The sequence below is a fragment of the Podarcis vaucheri genome (genome assembly GCF_965113315.1).
Source record: "Podarcis vaucheri genome assembly, chromosome: 18".
In the NCBI taxonomy this organism is placed as follows: Eukaryota; Metazoa; Chordata; class Lepidosauria; order Squamata; family Lacertidae; genus Podarcis; species Podarcis vaucheri.
Genome location: NC_138756.1, coordinates 1,981,112 through 1,997,876, shown reverse-complemented (window position 1 = coordinate 1,997,876; position 16,765 = coordinate 1,981,112). Strand labels below are relative to the sequence as shown.

Below are 16,765 nucleotides of genomic sequence, written 5' to 3'. Positions count from 1 at the left end.
CTGAAGAAGTGTGCATGCACACGAAAGCTCATACCAAGAACTAACTTAGTTGGTCTTTAAGGTGCTACTGGAAAGAATTTTTTTATTGGGGCTGAGGCCGTTTGGGGCTTTAATGCAGTGTTTCCCAACCTTTTTTGGGCAAAGGCACACTTGTTTCATGAAAAAAATCTCGAGGCACACCACCATTACAGCCCCGTGACGTCAGCGCGCAGCGTCACGCCGGGAGGGACATGAATTGCTAGCAAATTACATAATCACCTCCTTGAGGGCTGGCTCATCTTCTCCGAAGGCAGAACCCCATTAATTAACAGCACAGACTCACACCATAGCCAAGACGAGGGGGAAAAACCTCAGTCATGCACAGTCATGCACATGTGGGGGCTAAATGAGGACGAAGACCGGGCAGAGAGCAGGGTTCAAATCACCCCACCTGGCCAGGACAATCCCTGTGTGCTCCCTTGGGCCACTCGCCTGACCCACCTTGCAGGGCTGTTGTTGCGAGGATAACACGGGGAGAACCACGCGCGCCCCCGGGAGCTCCTTGGAGGAGAAAGCGGGCGATGAATGCAATGCACGAAATATATGAGAGGCGACCAGGTTTTGCAGGTGAGGGGCCCCCGCCAGCCTCCGCTTCCAACACCCGGCGCAACGACGCCAAAGTTTCCCCCCGGGCTCGGCTCGGGGAGCAGCGCTGCTCCCCCCCCCGGCTCCCCTTCGCCCTCCCGGCTCTCTCTGCCGCCCACTGGGGACCCCCCTCACCTGCCAAGTCCGGAGCGCCGGTGGAAGTTGCATGCATGCATGCAGGGCGCCGCGTTGCCATTGCATTGCACTGCACTCCATGCAACGCCTGCACGCATGCATTGCCTTGCACGCCCACCAAGGGGTCTCCCCACGGTCCGATGCGTCCCCTCCGGCGCGGATGCAGCATTGCAAAAATAAAAAAACCCCGACGCAGCCCTACCTGGGGGGCAGCCTCCGCCTCCTCCGCTCCGCCTCCGCGGGGATCCCCGGGCTCCATCCTGCCGCCCGATCTCCGCGGGGGTGCAGGCAGGCTGCGCGGGGTCTGCGCGGAAGAGCCCCTGCCCGCCCGGCCGCCGCCGCTGCGCTCATTCCATGGCCGGGAGAAGAGCGCTTCAAAGAAAACGCCCGGCCCGCCAGGCCACGCTGGGAAACGTAGTTTGTGCACCCCGCGTGGGCGCGGAGCCCAAGGGCGAGGGGACTACGGATCCCGGCAGCCCCCGCGCCGGGGACGGAGGGGGAGAGGCCGGGTGCAGGGATGGAGGGACGGGTGGGCGAGCGAGCGAGTGAGTGGCAGCCGCCAAGCCTTGGCCGAGAGCCAGGAAGGGCCTCCCCGGAGGAGGAGGGAGGCGCAGAGCGGGAGGGAGGGAACCCCAGGGGTCATCTAGTGACGGCGCCCCAATCGAAAATTTGACTTTTAAAAAAAAATCTTTCAAATTTTTTAATTTTTCCCGCGGCACACCAGGCAACATCTCGCGGCACACTAGTGTGCCGCGGAACAGTGGTTGGGAAACACTGCTTTAAAGGTCAGCACCAACACTCTGCAGGTTCCCCATTGAGACATCTGCTTGGCCACTGTGAGAACAGGATACTGGACTAAATGCTGGACCATTGGCCTGATCCAGCTGCCATGTTCTTCTGCTGTTCTTTCCGTCCTTTTGCACAAGGCAGAAATTGAGATGGTTCCCTTTAAGCTTTACTGCTGTGGAAATATTTCCAATCGCCTGTCCCAATAGAGGGCTTGCCGGTGCACTGACTTCCTCCCAGATTGCTTAGGGGGAAGCGGGAGGTTTTTAGTCCAAGCCAGCCACAAAATAAGATGAGTCATTGAAAGGGGAAGGTGGGAGACATACAGACAGAATTATTTCCAGCTTCGTCCCCTGAAGACGAGTTCAGGAAGGGGTGGTGGCAGTGGTGCTTTCAGGCTTTGCTCCCTTCGGAAAAGAGAGGCTCGGAAGCGGCAAGGCTAGAGAGGAGGACTGGCAAACCTGCAGCCTTCTGGATGTTGGTTGGACTCGAACCCACAGCAGCCCGGGTGGCCAATGGCCAGGGGTGGCAAAATTTGGAGGCTTGTCCCTGATCTAAGAGGTAGCACCTCCCTCCTCCATGGGCTAATGTTCTGACTTGGCATGAGGCGGTTTCCTATGTTCCTGCTTACAGCAGCCGTTTATTCAAATCCATGAGGACTAGTGCCTTATTTTGTCTTTAGGGGAGCAGCTGCAGCCGAGTGGTGGAGAAAGCGGCTTTTGGTCCAGGCCCCAACACCCCCAAAGGTCAGTCTGGGAGGGACTCCTGTCCGAAACCTTGGAGAGCTGCTGCCAGCCTGTGTAGACAGTACTGAGCCAGATGGGCTTAGTGCACTGACTCTGCATCAGCACAAGAGTTCCTGGCAATGAGAAGGCAGCAGAGCAGAGAGAGGAAACAAGAATTAGCCATGAATCCTGCATTGCAGGGGGTTGGACTAGATGACCCTGGGGTGCCTTCCAACTTGACAGTTCCATGATTCCTCCGTTCAGATCCCTCAAATGGCTTGTTAGAATCATAGAATCATAGAATCATAGAATCATAGAATCATAGAGTTGGAATAGACCCCAAGGGCCATCGAGTCCAACCCCCTGCCAAGCAGGAAACACCATCAGAGCACTCCTGACATATGGTTGTCAAGCCTCTGCTTAAAGACCTCCAAAGTAGGAGACTCCACCACACTCCTTGGCAGCAAATTCCACTGTCAAACAGCTCTTACTGTCAGGAAGTTCTTCCGAATGTTTAGGTGGAATCTTCTTTCTTGTAGTTTGGATCCATTGCTCCGTGTCCGCTTCTCTGGAGCAGCAGAAAACAACCTTTCTCCCTCCTCTATGTGACATCCTTTTATATATTTGAACATGGCTATCATATCACCCCTTAACCTCCTCTTCTCCTCCTCCTCCTCTTTTCCTCCTGTGCTTGAGCTGGCCATTCCAGGAGCATCTGCCCAGCTTGGCTCACAGCAAATTAAGCCACTCAGCCCTCCCTCCGCTGCCCATCCCTGGAAGACTCTCAGCCTGGCAAAGAGCAGCTAAGTCCTTCCCCGAGCAGTTTTTGCTGTGCGTCCCTGAACACAAAGGGAAGGGGAGGATGCCCAGCGCCTTATTAATCACGAAGACAGCCAGGGAGTCTTTTAAAACAGACACGTTGGAGGGGTCTCTTGTCTTGATAAATGCAGCGAGGCGTCCGCTGCTCTCCAGAGAGGTGGCAATATCAGGGATTTGCAGCTGGCTGCAGGAGAGGGGGGCAACGCACACAGACAGTGTTGTGTTTTCAAAGGAAGCCCCCTGCCCTGCCCCCCTCTTGGCCAACCCCAGTGGCCCTCTTTGGGAGACGAGCCCACTTTCAAAGAATCATAGAATTTTGGTGTTGGAAAGGGACCCCCAAGAGTCATCTAGTCCAACCTCTCCAGCTTGTCATCAACCTTCTTAAATTGTGGTGCCCAGAACTGGACACAGGATTCCAGGTGTGGTCTGACCAAGGCAGAATAGGGTGGCAGGATTACTTCCCTTGATCTGGACACTAGACTTCTGCGGATGAGGCCTAGAAGTGCATTAGCTTTTTTTGTTGCTGCATCCTTTCAAGGTGTCGACTTGGGAAATCTTTTCTTAGGCCTCAGTATTTTCCTCCAGCAAAATATTTTCCCTCTCCATTTCTTCCTGGGTTGTTGCTGTTTTTACAGCTCCAAACACCACAGAGAAGCTGACACCTTAGGGATAACTCAGCAGAGCATGAGACTCTTAATCTCAAAGTCACGAGTTTGAGCCTAGCATTGGGCAAAAGATTCCTGCATTGCAGGGGGTTGGACTAGATGACCCTCGTGGTCCCTTTCAACTTACAATTCTTTGGTTCTGTGGATCCTTCATGATTTTGGTGGGTGCATTGCACAGGTTTTGCCACAGATTTTTGATCTCATGGGTGCCTTGATTCCGCCCACTTCATTCACAGTTTGCCTATTAAAAATACTGAGAAAAACCGTGGGAGGGGAGGAAGTATATTGACAAAATTGTAAACATGTACAGTGGTACCTCGGGTTACATACGCTTCAGGTTACAGACTCCGCTAACCCAGAAATAGTACCTCGGGTTCAGAACTTTGCTTCAGGATGAGAACAGAAATTGTGCTCCGGCGGTGTGGCAGCAGTGGGAGGCCCCATTAGCTAAAGTGGTGCTTCAGGTTAAGAACAGTTTCAGGTTAAGAACAGACCTCCGGAAAGAATTAATGTTTCCTGCTTGGCAGGGGGTTGGACTCGATGGCCCTTGTGGTCTCTTCCAACTCTATGATTCTATGATTCTATGATTCTATGATTCTAAGTACTTAACCTGAGGTACCACTGTATCCTGTTTTGCTGGGGCCAGTAAGGAAAGGATGAGAAAGTACCTGATCAGGACCTGGGAGAGTTCCCAGGTCGGCGGCTGATCAGGACCCCGGACAGCTCCCAGTGGGCTTTGCTCTCTGAGCTTGAGGAGATGTTGTCTCAGCAAAGGCTTAGTCATCTGAGGTCTTTAAAGTGCTGGCAGGGCATGACCTTCCAGTGACTCTGCCCTCTTGGGAGAGCTACTTGCAATATTTATCTTCTCTTGTAGTTGCATGTGCTAGCACACAGAGGTGATATGCAGCGGCAGAAATTAACTTGAGTTGATAAGCTGGAATGTAAGAAGGGGTTTAAGAAGGATGTTGACAACCTGGAAAGTGCGCAGAAGCAGGCAACCAAGATGGTGAAAGGATCTGGAAGTAGAGTCTTATGAGGGATAGCTGAAGGAGCTGGGGATGTTTCGCTTGGAGAAGAGGAGACTGAGAGGCGATACAAGAGCCATCTTCAAATACGTGAGGGGCTGTCACATGGAGGATGGAGTGATATTCTTTTCTGCTGCTTCTAGGAGGGGGGGAATCCAAACTAATGGATTCAAATGGCAAGAAAGGGGATTCCGACTAATCATTAGGGCACTGTTTCCCAGAGTGGGCAATAGCCCCCTGGGGGGCACTGGAATGATCTAGGGGGCAGTAGTAGCCTCAGGTGCAATTGAGGGATGTTGAATAAAATAAGGGGATGGTGGAAGCGTAAAGAAAGAAGAAATTTTTGAAAAACATGTTTCATCTGTTGTACAATGAATAAGGTGTCTTATTTACAACAACGTATTTCTTTACGATGTTGTAGGTAGAAATATACACAAAAGAACACATATTTGTCCCTGCATCTTTCTGTTTGTTTGAATATTATTTTTTTCTGAAAAGGGGTGATAGGTCAAATAATTTTGAGAACCTCTGCATTAGAAAGAACTTTTGGATGGAAAGAGATATTTGACAGTGGAGCAGACTGACGCCCTCAGAAGATGGTGGACTGCCCTTCTTTGGAGGTTTTCAAGCAGAGGTTGGATGGCCATCTGTCATGGATTCCTCAGCTGTGGTTTCTGCATTGCAGGGGTTCGATTCCTGAGGTCAATAGACCTCTCCTGCATGAATTTGTCTAAACCCAGTTGGTGGCCCTCAAACCCCCTTGTGGGGGTGAGTTCCATGGTTTAACTATGGAACTATGTTTCTTGCGACCCTCTGGTTGGTTTGGCTGTAGTTCTTTGTAAATCTGATTTTACCAGGGACCAACCAGTAGGTTACATAATAGTGAGGAGGTTTTTGGATTCTCAGGGACTTGTCACCAGGCTGGATGGGGCAGGGCAAAACTGGCTGTGGAAAGGGGGGTTATTGGGCTGTTCTTGTTTTTATTCTGGTTATGTATTTTGTGTTTTTATATAGTGATTTTATGTTGTGAACCACCCTGAGACCTGTGCGTATAGGGTGGAATAATAATAATAATTTAGACTGAAGATGGAGGAGACTAGTGCAATCTGCAACTCTCCATCCCATCCTCAGTCTATGCACACAGGCACTCAGCACACAATGGATACTAAACATCCTCAGACTGTTTTGGGGTCCTCCCCTCTGCACACTCCCCTCCTCCCCCTTCCAGCCCTGCAGTTCTATGTTTCCATGATAAGCCTCCACATCCTTTCCTCTTAGGGAATTGATCTCTGCTGGGAGTTTTTCAGGTAACACCTAGGACTTCTGCAGAATCAAGAGAGACTCCTAATGTTGGGTAATTCTGAACTCCAGGGAGAAATTGGGGAAGAATTTCAGGAGTGTGTGTTTTCTTTGCACAGAAAGCCAAGCTAAGACAGACAGGGTGTGCCACAGGGAGATCTTGTCAAATGTCTCTCTGAGACAGGAAAGTGGGGGTGGGGGGTGGGAGAGGTCCTGTAAACACGCACACCCCCAGACCCACCACTGAGAGTGACGTGTCCCTTTCTGTGACATCCATTAGCTCTCCATTTAGGGAGGAAAAACTGAAAGCGCGATTAAAATAAAACCTCCTCTCTTGCCTGTTTTCCCTCGACACACACGATCTCAGCAGCTTGTCAAAAATTGTCACTTTTGCGGGGGGGGGGGGGTGGAGGGGAGGAAGGAAAAGAGGCCAGAATGCGCGGTGCTCTGCCCACCTTGCAGAGCGGGCCAGATCCCGACTCGCCGCGTGGATTTTTCGCAATTAGAGAGGTGCTCGTGGGATGCTGTTTGGCACCAAGCGCATAAAGGGAAAGCCCTCTACAGTATTTGTGCTCTTGCTCCAGCACCCCCCCTTTGCCCCCCCCCCAATCCCGAGGAAAGGATTTGCCATTTTGGCATGTTTTTTGGCACAAAATCACATTGAAAAGCCAGATTAGCCTTTGGGCTAGGCCAGAGAGAGCATATCCATTAGATAAAAAATGATAATAGCGCATGCCCATGCTTTAGCAAAATTGACAAGAGGGGAGATCACACACACACACACACACACCACCCCCACATCTGCTACAACTTGAATAATTCATAGCACTCATGAATATGCCAATCTGGTGATTGGTGATTAGGTTCACATAAAATGCAATTTAAATCTTGGCAGGATACCGGATATATCCCCCGCCCCTTCTCTCCAGACCCTACGCAAAGCTTTGCTGCAACTTCCCTTCTCTTTGTGGAGCAGTTGCAGAGCCCTTTCGACCGAGATTCACACCAGGGTCCAGAGAATGCTGTGGGGGAAATGACACAGCCGTAAGAAGTACCTGCAGGATGCGGCCAGTGCCCCACCTAGTCCAGCATCCTAGTCGTGTGGCGTCCCAGACGCCCCAATTGAGAAACCCACGAGCAGGAGCTGAAGACTAGAGGACTCTCTCCCAGGGTTAGAAATTCAGATGTATAAGCCAGGCACCAACTGGCTCATTAAACCGAGGTTGCAGTCACCAAAACAGAATGTCTAGTTGCCATTTTGAGACAAGAAGCCTCTAAAAGTCTTATTTTTCAAAGGATGGACTGACTGTGATTGACTCTCAGTTAAACATCTGGCTAGTGCAGATGACAACCTTGAGGTAGGATAAGAGCTTTGTGAACTTAAAGGCCCAAGATTAGAACCTTTTTGGCCTAGTGGTTAGCGGCAGGGGTCAGCAAACTTTTTCAGCAGGGGTCCGGTCCACTGTCCCTCAGACCTTGTCGGGGGCCGGACTATATTTTGGAAAGGAAAAAAAAAGAACGAATTCCTATGCCCCACAAATAACCCAGAGATGCATTTTAAACAAAAGGACACATTCCACTCATGTAAAAACACGCTGATTCCAGGACCGTCCGCGGGCCGCATTTAGAAGGCGATTGGGCCGCATCCGACCTCCGGACCTTAGTTTGCCTATCCATGCTCTAACCACTGACCTGCTGGCCTCACCACACCCACACTCCACCCCGCAAATATGCAGCCAGCCACAATTTTGCATCCGAACCTAGATTCATTTTTGGATCCCCTGTTTCTTTTGATGATATTTACATTTTTGGCTCGGACGGTTGCCATGTGCTACCTTTCCTCGCCTCGATTCCAAAATGCCAAACTTGTCCCCTCCCCCCAAAAGGCAGATGGTCCAAATTCACACCATATTGAAGGGAAATCGAGAAGGAGAAAAGTTACACCCACTCTGCAGAGAAGGAGAGAGAGGGGGGCAGGGGGGAGAGATTCTGTCTCAGTTGGGAATTTCAGGCCGGCCCAATGAGACAATTCTTATTATCGCAGGGCCAATGGACCATTTCATTTATTTGTTGATATTTATTGCACTGATATTTATTGCTAGTTGGCCAAGGGGTCATCTAGCCCAACCCGCTGCAAATCAGGAATCGCAGCTGAAGAAATCACAGCTATTCTCCAAGGCTCACGCGACTCTCCATTTAACAGTGAGATAGGTTAGACCAGCCTTTCTCAACCTGTGGGTCCCCAGATGTTGTTGAACTACAACTCCCATCACCCCTAGCTAGCAAGGCCAGAGCTCAGGGATGATGGGAGTTGTAGTCCAACAACATCTGGGGACCCACACGTTGAGAACCGCTGGTTAGCCTGAGAGAGGCAGTGCCTGGCCCCCCCAGTCACCCAGTGAGTGTCCTGGCCCAGTGGGGATTCAGACACTGGTCTCTCCCAGGTCCTGATCTGATACTCTAACCCAGGTTTCCTCAACCTCAGCCCTCCAGATGTTTTTGGCCTACAGCTCCCATGATCCCTAGCTAGCAGGACCAGTGGTCAGGGGTGATGGGAATTGTAGTCTCAAAACATCTGGAGGGCCGAGGTTGAGGAAGTCTGCTCTAAGCCATGGGTACCCTGGGTTACAGCATCGCCTCTGCATGCAAAAGGGCCCAGTTTCATTCCCCACCAGATCTGTCTTAGGGCCAGAGACAGATCCCTTGCCTGAAAACCTCAGAGAGCTGCTGCCAGTCAGTGTCGCCAGCACTGAGATAATTGGACCAGTGATGTGACCAGTAAGGCTCCTTCCTCCAACGAGCTCAAGGTGGTGTACCTGCAGTCCCCACAACAACCCTCTGAGGTAGGTTAGGCTGAGACTCACAGATGCTTTAGTTGAGATTCCTGCATTGCAGGGGGTTGGACTAGATGAACCTTGGGGGTCCCAACTCTATGATTCTTTGGGAGGCAGGGACTGGCCCAAAGCCACCACCCAGTGAGCTTCATGGCAGAGTGGGGAGATTTGAACCCTGGTCTCTCCCAAGTCCTAGTCTAATGCTCTAACCCAGGCACCCCCAACCTTCAGCCCTCCAAATGTTTTGGACTACAGTTCCCATCATCCCTGACCACTGGTCCTGTTAGCTAGGGATCATGGGAGTTGTAGGCCAAAACATCTAGAGGGCCACAGGTCGGGGGTGCCTGCTCTAACCACTATGCTACCCTGGTAGGTGCCTTCACTCTTTCGTTATCAGTGCCTGATAGAAAAAGGATACTCAGGCAAGTACACCTGACATGCCTTTTAAAAGATAGCTTTACAGTGGTGCCCCACAAGACGAATGCCTCGCAAGACGAAAAACTCGCTAGACGAAAGGGTTTTTCAGTTTTGCGTTGCTTCGCTAGACGAATTTCCCTATGGGCTTGCTTCGCAAGACAAAAACGTCTTGCGCTTTTTTCTTAAAGCCGCTTGAAGAGGTGCAGTTGCGACGGACCGTGCTTCGCAAGACGAAAAACATCGCAAGACGAAAAGACTCGCAAAACGAATTATTTTTGTCTTGTGAGGCACCACTGTATTCTGTTCTGTATATATATATATATATTAATTCTGGCTACTTTTTTGGGTGAAGCTAACTTGTTTTTAATATCTCGTTTTTATTGGTCATTTCAATGTATATTTTATGTAAATCACCTGGAGGTTTTGACAAGCGATTCTCTCTTTCTCTCTCTGTATTTAATGTGCTTATATCCTGCCTTTCTCCAAAGTTGGGATTCAAGGCAGCTCCCAACACTTAGAAACATCATTACAAACTTCAAAGTAATCAAAGGAAACTCCTTCCCTTCCCTGGAGGATTTTAAGCAGAGTTTGGATGGCCATCTGCCCTGGATGCTTTAGTTGAGGATCCTGCTTTGCAGGGGGTTGGACTAGATGACCCCAGGGGTCCCTTCCAACTCTACCCTTCTATGATTCGTTGATTCTATGAAAGCAATAGTTAAAAGACATCAGGACCAACAATTAAAATCCAGTTTGTCCTCACAGCAGCTGAATGGTCAGCATTGCCTGGACCTTAGTGTTTCTAAAATCCTAGGATTATAAAGCTGGAAGGGACCCCCAAAGGTCATCCAGCCCAACCCCCTGCAATGCAGGAATCTCAGCTAAAAGTTTCCGAAGGCTTGTCTGAACAGGGAGGTCTTAGCCTTGTGGCAGAGTCTCTTGCGAGTGAATCCCACAATATATGAGCAGTCACAGGAGAGAGAGAGACATTATTGGCATCTGCCTGTCTCAAGAGACAGGAGTGAAGTCAAAGCACTGTGTTAGCAGCACTGAAATGGCCTCCCCACGGCGCAAACCTGGGCAAAGTGTCTGGAGGTCCTGGGCTGCCCAGAGGTCAAGATCCCCCTTCCGGCCTCACTGAGGGGGTCGGAAGGAAAGCAGAGCAAGACGTTTGGCACCAGCTGGCTGCAAGAGTTGCAAGAAGGAGGTGTACAAGGTGCCATCCAACCGTCTTAGGGACTCCCCTCAAGATTTGTGTAGGGTTCACTCCTAAGCCTCCTCTTTTCCTGTATATATCCCACAAGGGAAGATGAAATTGGGGGCGGAGAAGTTGCATTTTGCCAAAAAGAAAAGAAGAGTGTTTTAAGGGGCTTACTCCCAGGTAAAGGGGGATATGATTGCTGTCTTGCAGAATCCATTGAGGGAGAGCTTGTTTCATAAAGCTCTGAATATCGGTCACTGGAGTGGATTGGCATAAGGCAGGGAGGGAGGGAACCACTAGAAAACGTTCCATTGATGAATTGTCACAATTAGCCAATGAACACTTTGATTGCAAATTAAAGAGAGTTCCAAAGTTAATTGCCGCTGGCCATCTGGACGTTTTCCCCCTGGCACATCCGACCGGCTGAATTAGTGCAAAGATTTCACCCCATCGCCGGTTATCAAGCCTCAGGTTCCAATTATACGTCGACTCCAGAGATCTCAAAGACTCCCTGCAACCTGCCCAGGGACCCACCAACAACCCATAGGCAGAACTCTTTGGAAAACCCTCCGAACGGAAAACCACCGCCTTATGTGCAAATCAGCCTACTAGAGAGGCAGCGTGGTGTAGTGGCTAGAGGGTTGGATTAGGATGTGGGAGAGACCTGGGTTTGAATCCCCGACTTGGCCATGAAGCTGGCTGGGTGTGACGTTGGGTGGGGGCAGTTGCTGCCTATCTTAACTTACCTCGCAAGGTTGTTGCGGGAACTGAGGAGCAGTGGTGAGCTATCTATGCCACCTTGAGCCCTTTGTGGGACAAAAGTGGGATTTGACCTCAAGAAATAAATAGATGTCTCTGTCGGCGGAGCATGGAACTCTTAATCTCAAGGTCGTGGGTTTAAGCCCCACATTGGACAAAAGACTTCCTCATTGCAGGGGGTTGGGCTGGATGACCCTCGTGGACCCTTCCAACTCTATAATTCTATGAAATAAAATGTTCTCTGAGGGATATAAAGGCTCAGCTCAGCCAAGGCCTTTCTGTTGGTCCTGAAAGCATCCATGAGGAGCTGTCCCAGGTCCTGAACAGTTTTGGAGCCTGTCCTGCCTTGACCCCCCAAAACCCTGTACTTTTTGTAGACCACATTTACGGTATATCCCACAATTTTCTCTGTGGATCACAGAATCATAGAATGGTAGAGTTGGAAGGGACCCCAAGGGTCATCTAGTCCAACCCCCCACAACTTAAGAAGGGTATTGACAAACAGGAAGAGGGGATCATCCAAAATGATCAAGGCTGCTGATAGATGTAATGTCTTCCATTAATCTGTCCAGCTTTTTATTACACTTTTAAAAAATAATAATATCAGCCTTCATCTAAGCTGTGAAGGTTCCCCCCCCCCCCCCGTTTTTATCCGTATAACTGTGAAGTAGTTTTGGCTGCGCAAGGCTGCGTGAGCTTCAGGGCTGCTTGGAGGTTTGAACAGGAGACCTGGTCCAGCAATCTAACCACAACACACCAGATCTCATATCCTGCAGAAGGGAGTTCCACAGACTAACAGAGTGAAAAGGGGGGGGAGCACTGTGCTTTCGCAAATATGAAACCTGACGGCCACAACAAGTAAGACGAAAAGCATATTAAAAAATTTCAAACAGCAGAAAGGCAGCCCTGATTGCTACAAAGCCCCCATTTTGCAACAGTGATTCACATCGACCCAAAGACAGAGGCTTCAGTCTCCTGTGCAGGCTTACTAGGCAGCACACCCCACAGAGCTCAGTCAAAGTTACTTCTGCGTAGGCAGCTGAAATAAAACTGCAACATAAACCCAGCTGATCTCAATGAGCTGGGATCAGAACGGCAATTTCTTGTGAGCAACATAGATATTACATAACACTTTACCCTGAAGCCTTAATTAGAAAGCTCAGCTCTGCAGCCATTTCCCAACTCAGGTCTTGCAGCACAACCACCGGAGACATGTTCCTCTGGGCATGTGCAGAGGACAGTTCCCTCTGCACTGGCTTCGCCCCACATCTTTCTTGTACACTGTGGAATAAGGGTGTTCAGGGGACCCTTTTCCACCAGCACCGGAATCCTTTGTCCCTGAGGTTTTTAGAGAGCCTGGTTTCAACAAAGGCAATCTGCAGGAGGGGCAAGTCAGCTCCCTGGAAACCCCTGCAGCCTGAAACCTCTGGCTAGGACTGGGGAGGAGAGTGAGATTTAAGAAATAAGAAAGCAAATGAACAAAAGATGAGAAGAGCCTTCTGGATCAGAACAAAAGTGGCCCAAGCTTTGCAGCATCCTGTTGTCACCCATAAGAACCTGGGAATATAGACAGGCTGCCTCTGGACTGGGAAGTTCCATAAGGTGATCATCATCATCCAAGATTCTTAATCTCAGGGTCTTGAATTCAAGCCCCACCATGGGCAAAAGATTCCTGCATTGCAGGGGGCTGGACTAAATGACTCTTGGGGTCCCTTCCAACTCTACGATTCCATGCTTCCAAGGCTTTCAGAGCCTGCCTGCTGGATAAGGCCACTGCCCCACCTGGTCCAGCCTCCTCTCCTGGGAAACCCTCAAGCAGGTCTGAGCGCCAGAGCCGCTCTCCCCTCCTGCAGTTTCCAGCAACTGGTGTTCAGAAGCAGAGCCATTGTGTCTGGCAGCCAGCCTTAGCCTTCTCACCCATGAATGTGCCTTTAAAGTCATCCTAGTTGGCAGCTGTCTCTACCTCCTGTGGCAGGGAGTTCCATAGATGAACTCTGCACTTGCACGAAGAAGTCCTTTCTTCCACCTATCCTGAATCTTCCAGCACTGAGCTTCGTTGGACACCCACAAGTTTACAGTGTCCGTTTCAATGGGTCTACTCTCCATGGGACAAAGAGTAGGTTTAAACACCTTTATCCTCCTGGTTTTATTTCTTCCTCAATACTCATATACCACTTGTATTGCAATAAAATAATATGCAAGGGCTGCCCCATGGAAGAGGGCGCGAGCTTGGTTTCTCCTGCTCCTGAGGGCAGGACTCGAACCCGTGGCTTCAAGTTACAAGAAAGGAGATTCCAACTAAACATCAGGAAGAACTTTCTAGAGTTGTTTGACAGTGGAAGGGACTCCTTCAGAAGGTGGTGGACTCTCCTTCCTTGGAGGTTTTTAAGCAGAGGTTGGGTGGCCCTCTGCCATGGATACGTCAGCTGAGATTCCTGCATTGCAGGGGGGTTGGACTAGATGACCCTTAGGGTCCCTTCCAACTCCGCAATTCTATGGGTCTAGGAAATAACTCCACTTTCCCCTCTCCCATATTAGGGAACGGTTGGCATTTGCAGGAAAGATAATGGACGATAATGATAGCCCACCCACCGGGTGCTTTTTTCCTGAATGCTCCCCCCACAGTGACCTCTCCCCTCTTGGGATCTGTGAAACATACAAGGACTCCAACACCAAGTTCATGTCATTGGATCCATGCTTACAGTATCACTTACACTGACCAGCAGCAGCTCTCCAGAATTTCGGGTGGGGGTCTCCCACACTCCTCCTTGGGATTGAACCTGGGACCTCAGCATACACGGAGGCTGGTCCGCATACTTGTGAACAAAGGGCTGATTTAATGGGAACTTATGAACTTGCTTTATACCGAGTCCATCTAGCCCAATATCGTCTGCACTGACTGGCAGCAGCTCTTTGGGGCTTGCGGCAAGGAACTACTTCTCCCGCTCCACCCATGAGCTGTGGTCCTTTCCTTCTCTTCAAAGTAAGACCCCAGTCCTCCTGGTTCGGAACGAACAGGAAGCTGCCTTATTCTGAGCCAGACCGTTGGGTCCGTCTAGCTAAATATTGTCAGCACAGACTGGCAGCATCTCTCTAGCGTTTCAGGCAGTGAGTCTTGTGGTCTTACCTAGATGACCCAACCCGCTGGGCTGCTGTCCTTTCCTTTTAAAAAACAAAGCAAATTTCCAGTCCTTGTAGAACCATAAAATTGTAGAGTTGGGATCTTTTGCCCAAGGTGGGGCAAACCCAGGACCCAGAGATTTTGAATCTCCTGCTCTGCCAACTCTTTGTGGGTCTGCATACAGGGGCTAAAGGAAGCTGGGGGGGGGAGACTCTCCCAGGTGCCAGACCCTTCCCAGCCCCCTCTAGAAGTACGGGTGCATCCGAACCTTCTGCCCCCCTCCCACTGAGCAACAAAGCCTTCTAGCGCCACACATAGCTCACTCCTCATGCTGCATTTTGGATCACCAACTCATGAGTCGCAAGCACAATCTCCTGTTATCGCTGCTGCTGCTGCTGCTGATATTATTATTATTGCTATTACTACTACTACCATTGTCATCTTCAAATGACACCCATCCCTTCCACGCCAGCCTCTCCTCGCCCCTTTCCCAGACCTGCTGGTCCCCTTCTGCACAGCCCCCTGGAAACAAGGCACCCCCCCTCTTTCTCCCTGTTCACACAACACCCAGATGTCAGCAGGTTTTCACCCCTGTGCAATTCCTCTCCTCCCTTTCTAACAAGCGTAAAGCTGTATTATTCAAGAGCTTACCCATCTCATTATCACACAACTCTCTGCCTTCACACTTTATCTTTCCCTGGGTTCGGATTCCCAAAGGATGTTGGGGTGTGTGGGGGTGTGGGGGTGTGTGTGTGTTTTAAAAACAGACCTGCTCTCTGGCAACCCAAAGGATTTTCTTCTGCTTCTTTTGCCCAGTGTTCTCTTTTTCTTTCATTTAGCTTGTTCTTACACTTACACACCAACACACTTTAGACTGGAAGGGCTCCACCTTCCTCCCTTTTCCTTCCCATTCACCAGAGCTAACACCATGCCAAGCCCTGAACTCCCAAAATTCTAATTCTTTCCCTGCCTTTCTTTGGATTAGCTTATTCCCCCCTACACCCCTCAAAATAAGTCCTTTTTCACTCTGTGCTGGAGACAACACACACAGGGAAAAGGCAGCTACATTTCCAAACACTTCTATTCTCTTAGCAGATTGCAACAAAAAGAGAGAGGACTCATTTGCTTTGGGGACTGCAAATTTTTGCAGCTGGCCAGTTTCCAGGTGCTTGAAGTGGACAAGCAGGAATCTCCCTCCCCTCCCTTCCCCCAAATGAAACAGGGAGGACTCCTTCGCCCAAGGATCTCCCATATTCTCTCTCAGATCGCAAAAAAGAAAAGAAAAAAGGCTTCATTTCCTTTGGGGACTGGCAGATTTAGGAGATTTGCAGCTGGTCGTTCCCCCCCCCCAATAAATGGAAACAAACGCTTCTCCCCAGAAGCTCCCCAAAGGGGCGAGTTATTACACACACAGAGAGACTCCCCCATAATACACACTTTCTCTGCCATCAGTGCCCCCTCCCCATCCTTCAACCCCCGAGCGATCCTGCCCCCAAGTGAAATGAAATGACATCCCTGCAGGAAAAGAGACAGAGGTCTCCCGGACAGAATCAGAGAATAACGTATTTTAAATTCAGCTGATCCTAATATTTGCAAAACAAGATTTTCAATGAAGTTAGGGCTGGTTTTTGGGGAGGGGTTGGGTGCTATTTTTTTAAAATGCAAACAAACAAACAAACACGCCCCTACCTGACCCTCTGACTCCTGTGCCTCCTTTTTTTCAGAGTCTGCAGGAATGCATCGCTTCTCCCCGCAGGAAAGAGAAGACTTCTCCCTCGCCCTCTCTCGCTTCTCCAAGCAGCGGCGGAGGAGGCGACGGTTAGGACGATGTTTCAAAGGTGGGGTGTGCGGGGTGGGAGGACCCACTCAGAGGGGGCTGAGCCCACCAGCAGCATCCCCTGCAAAGGAGAGGATGGAGGGGGGAGGAGAAGAGGGGCAGGGTGGGTGGGTGAGTGGGTTTGTAGAAGGGGGGTTCCCTACAGCCAATCCTCGCTCGCAGCTCTGGAAACAAAGGGGGCAGGCAGCCCAGATCAGCCTGGGGGGAAACTGCAGAGAGGCTGGTGTCGAAGGGACCCTTTCGTGGCGCCCCGCTGGTTCTCCATGGGGGGGGGGTGGTGATGGTTGAGGGGTGGGGGTCTCGCCTCTCCCCTCTCGCCTTCTCGACCACGCCTGGGCTCCTGCTCTCTCTTTCTCTCTTCCACCTGCACGCCCAGTTAGAGAGGAATAGCAGCTGCTGGTGGGACTGATGGTAATGCAAGGCAGAACTGGGAAAGCAGGGGGGGGGGAATGAAGAAAGAGAGTATCAGGTGCGCATGCGCATGGTTTCCTATAAAGACACACAGACATCCACACACTCAC

General features: G+C 50.4%; 1 protein-coding gene across 1 annotated transcript in view; it reads right to left on the bottom strand.

Annotated features, from left to right (window-relative positions):
* Positions 1-16,221, bottom strand: part of NCAN (neurocan) — a 66,560-nt gene extending 50,339 nt beyond the window's left edge. The window contains exon 1 of the mRNA XM_082206244.1: positions 16,097-16,221. The gene's annotated coding sequence lies outside the window, so the exon portion shown is untranslated. The remainder of the gene's footprint in view (positions 1-16,096) is intronic.
* Positions 16,222-16,765: the final 544 nt, after the last annotated feature.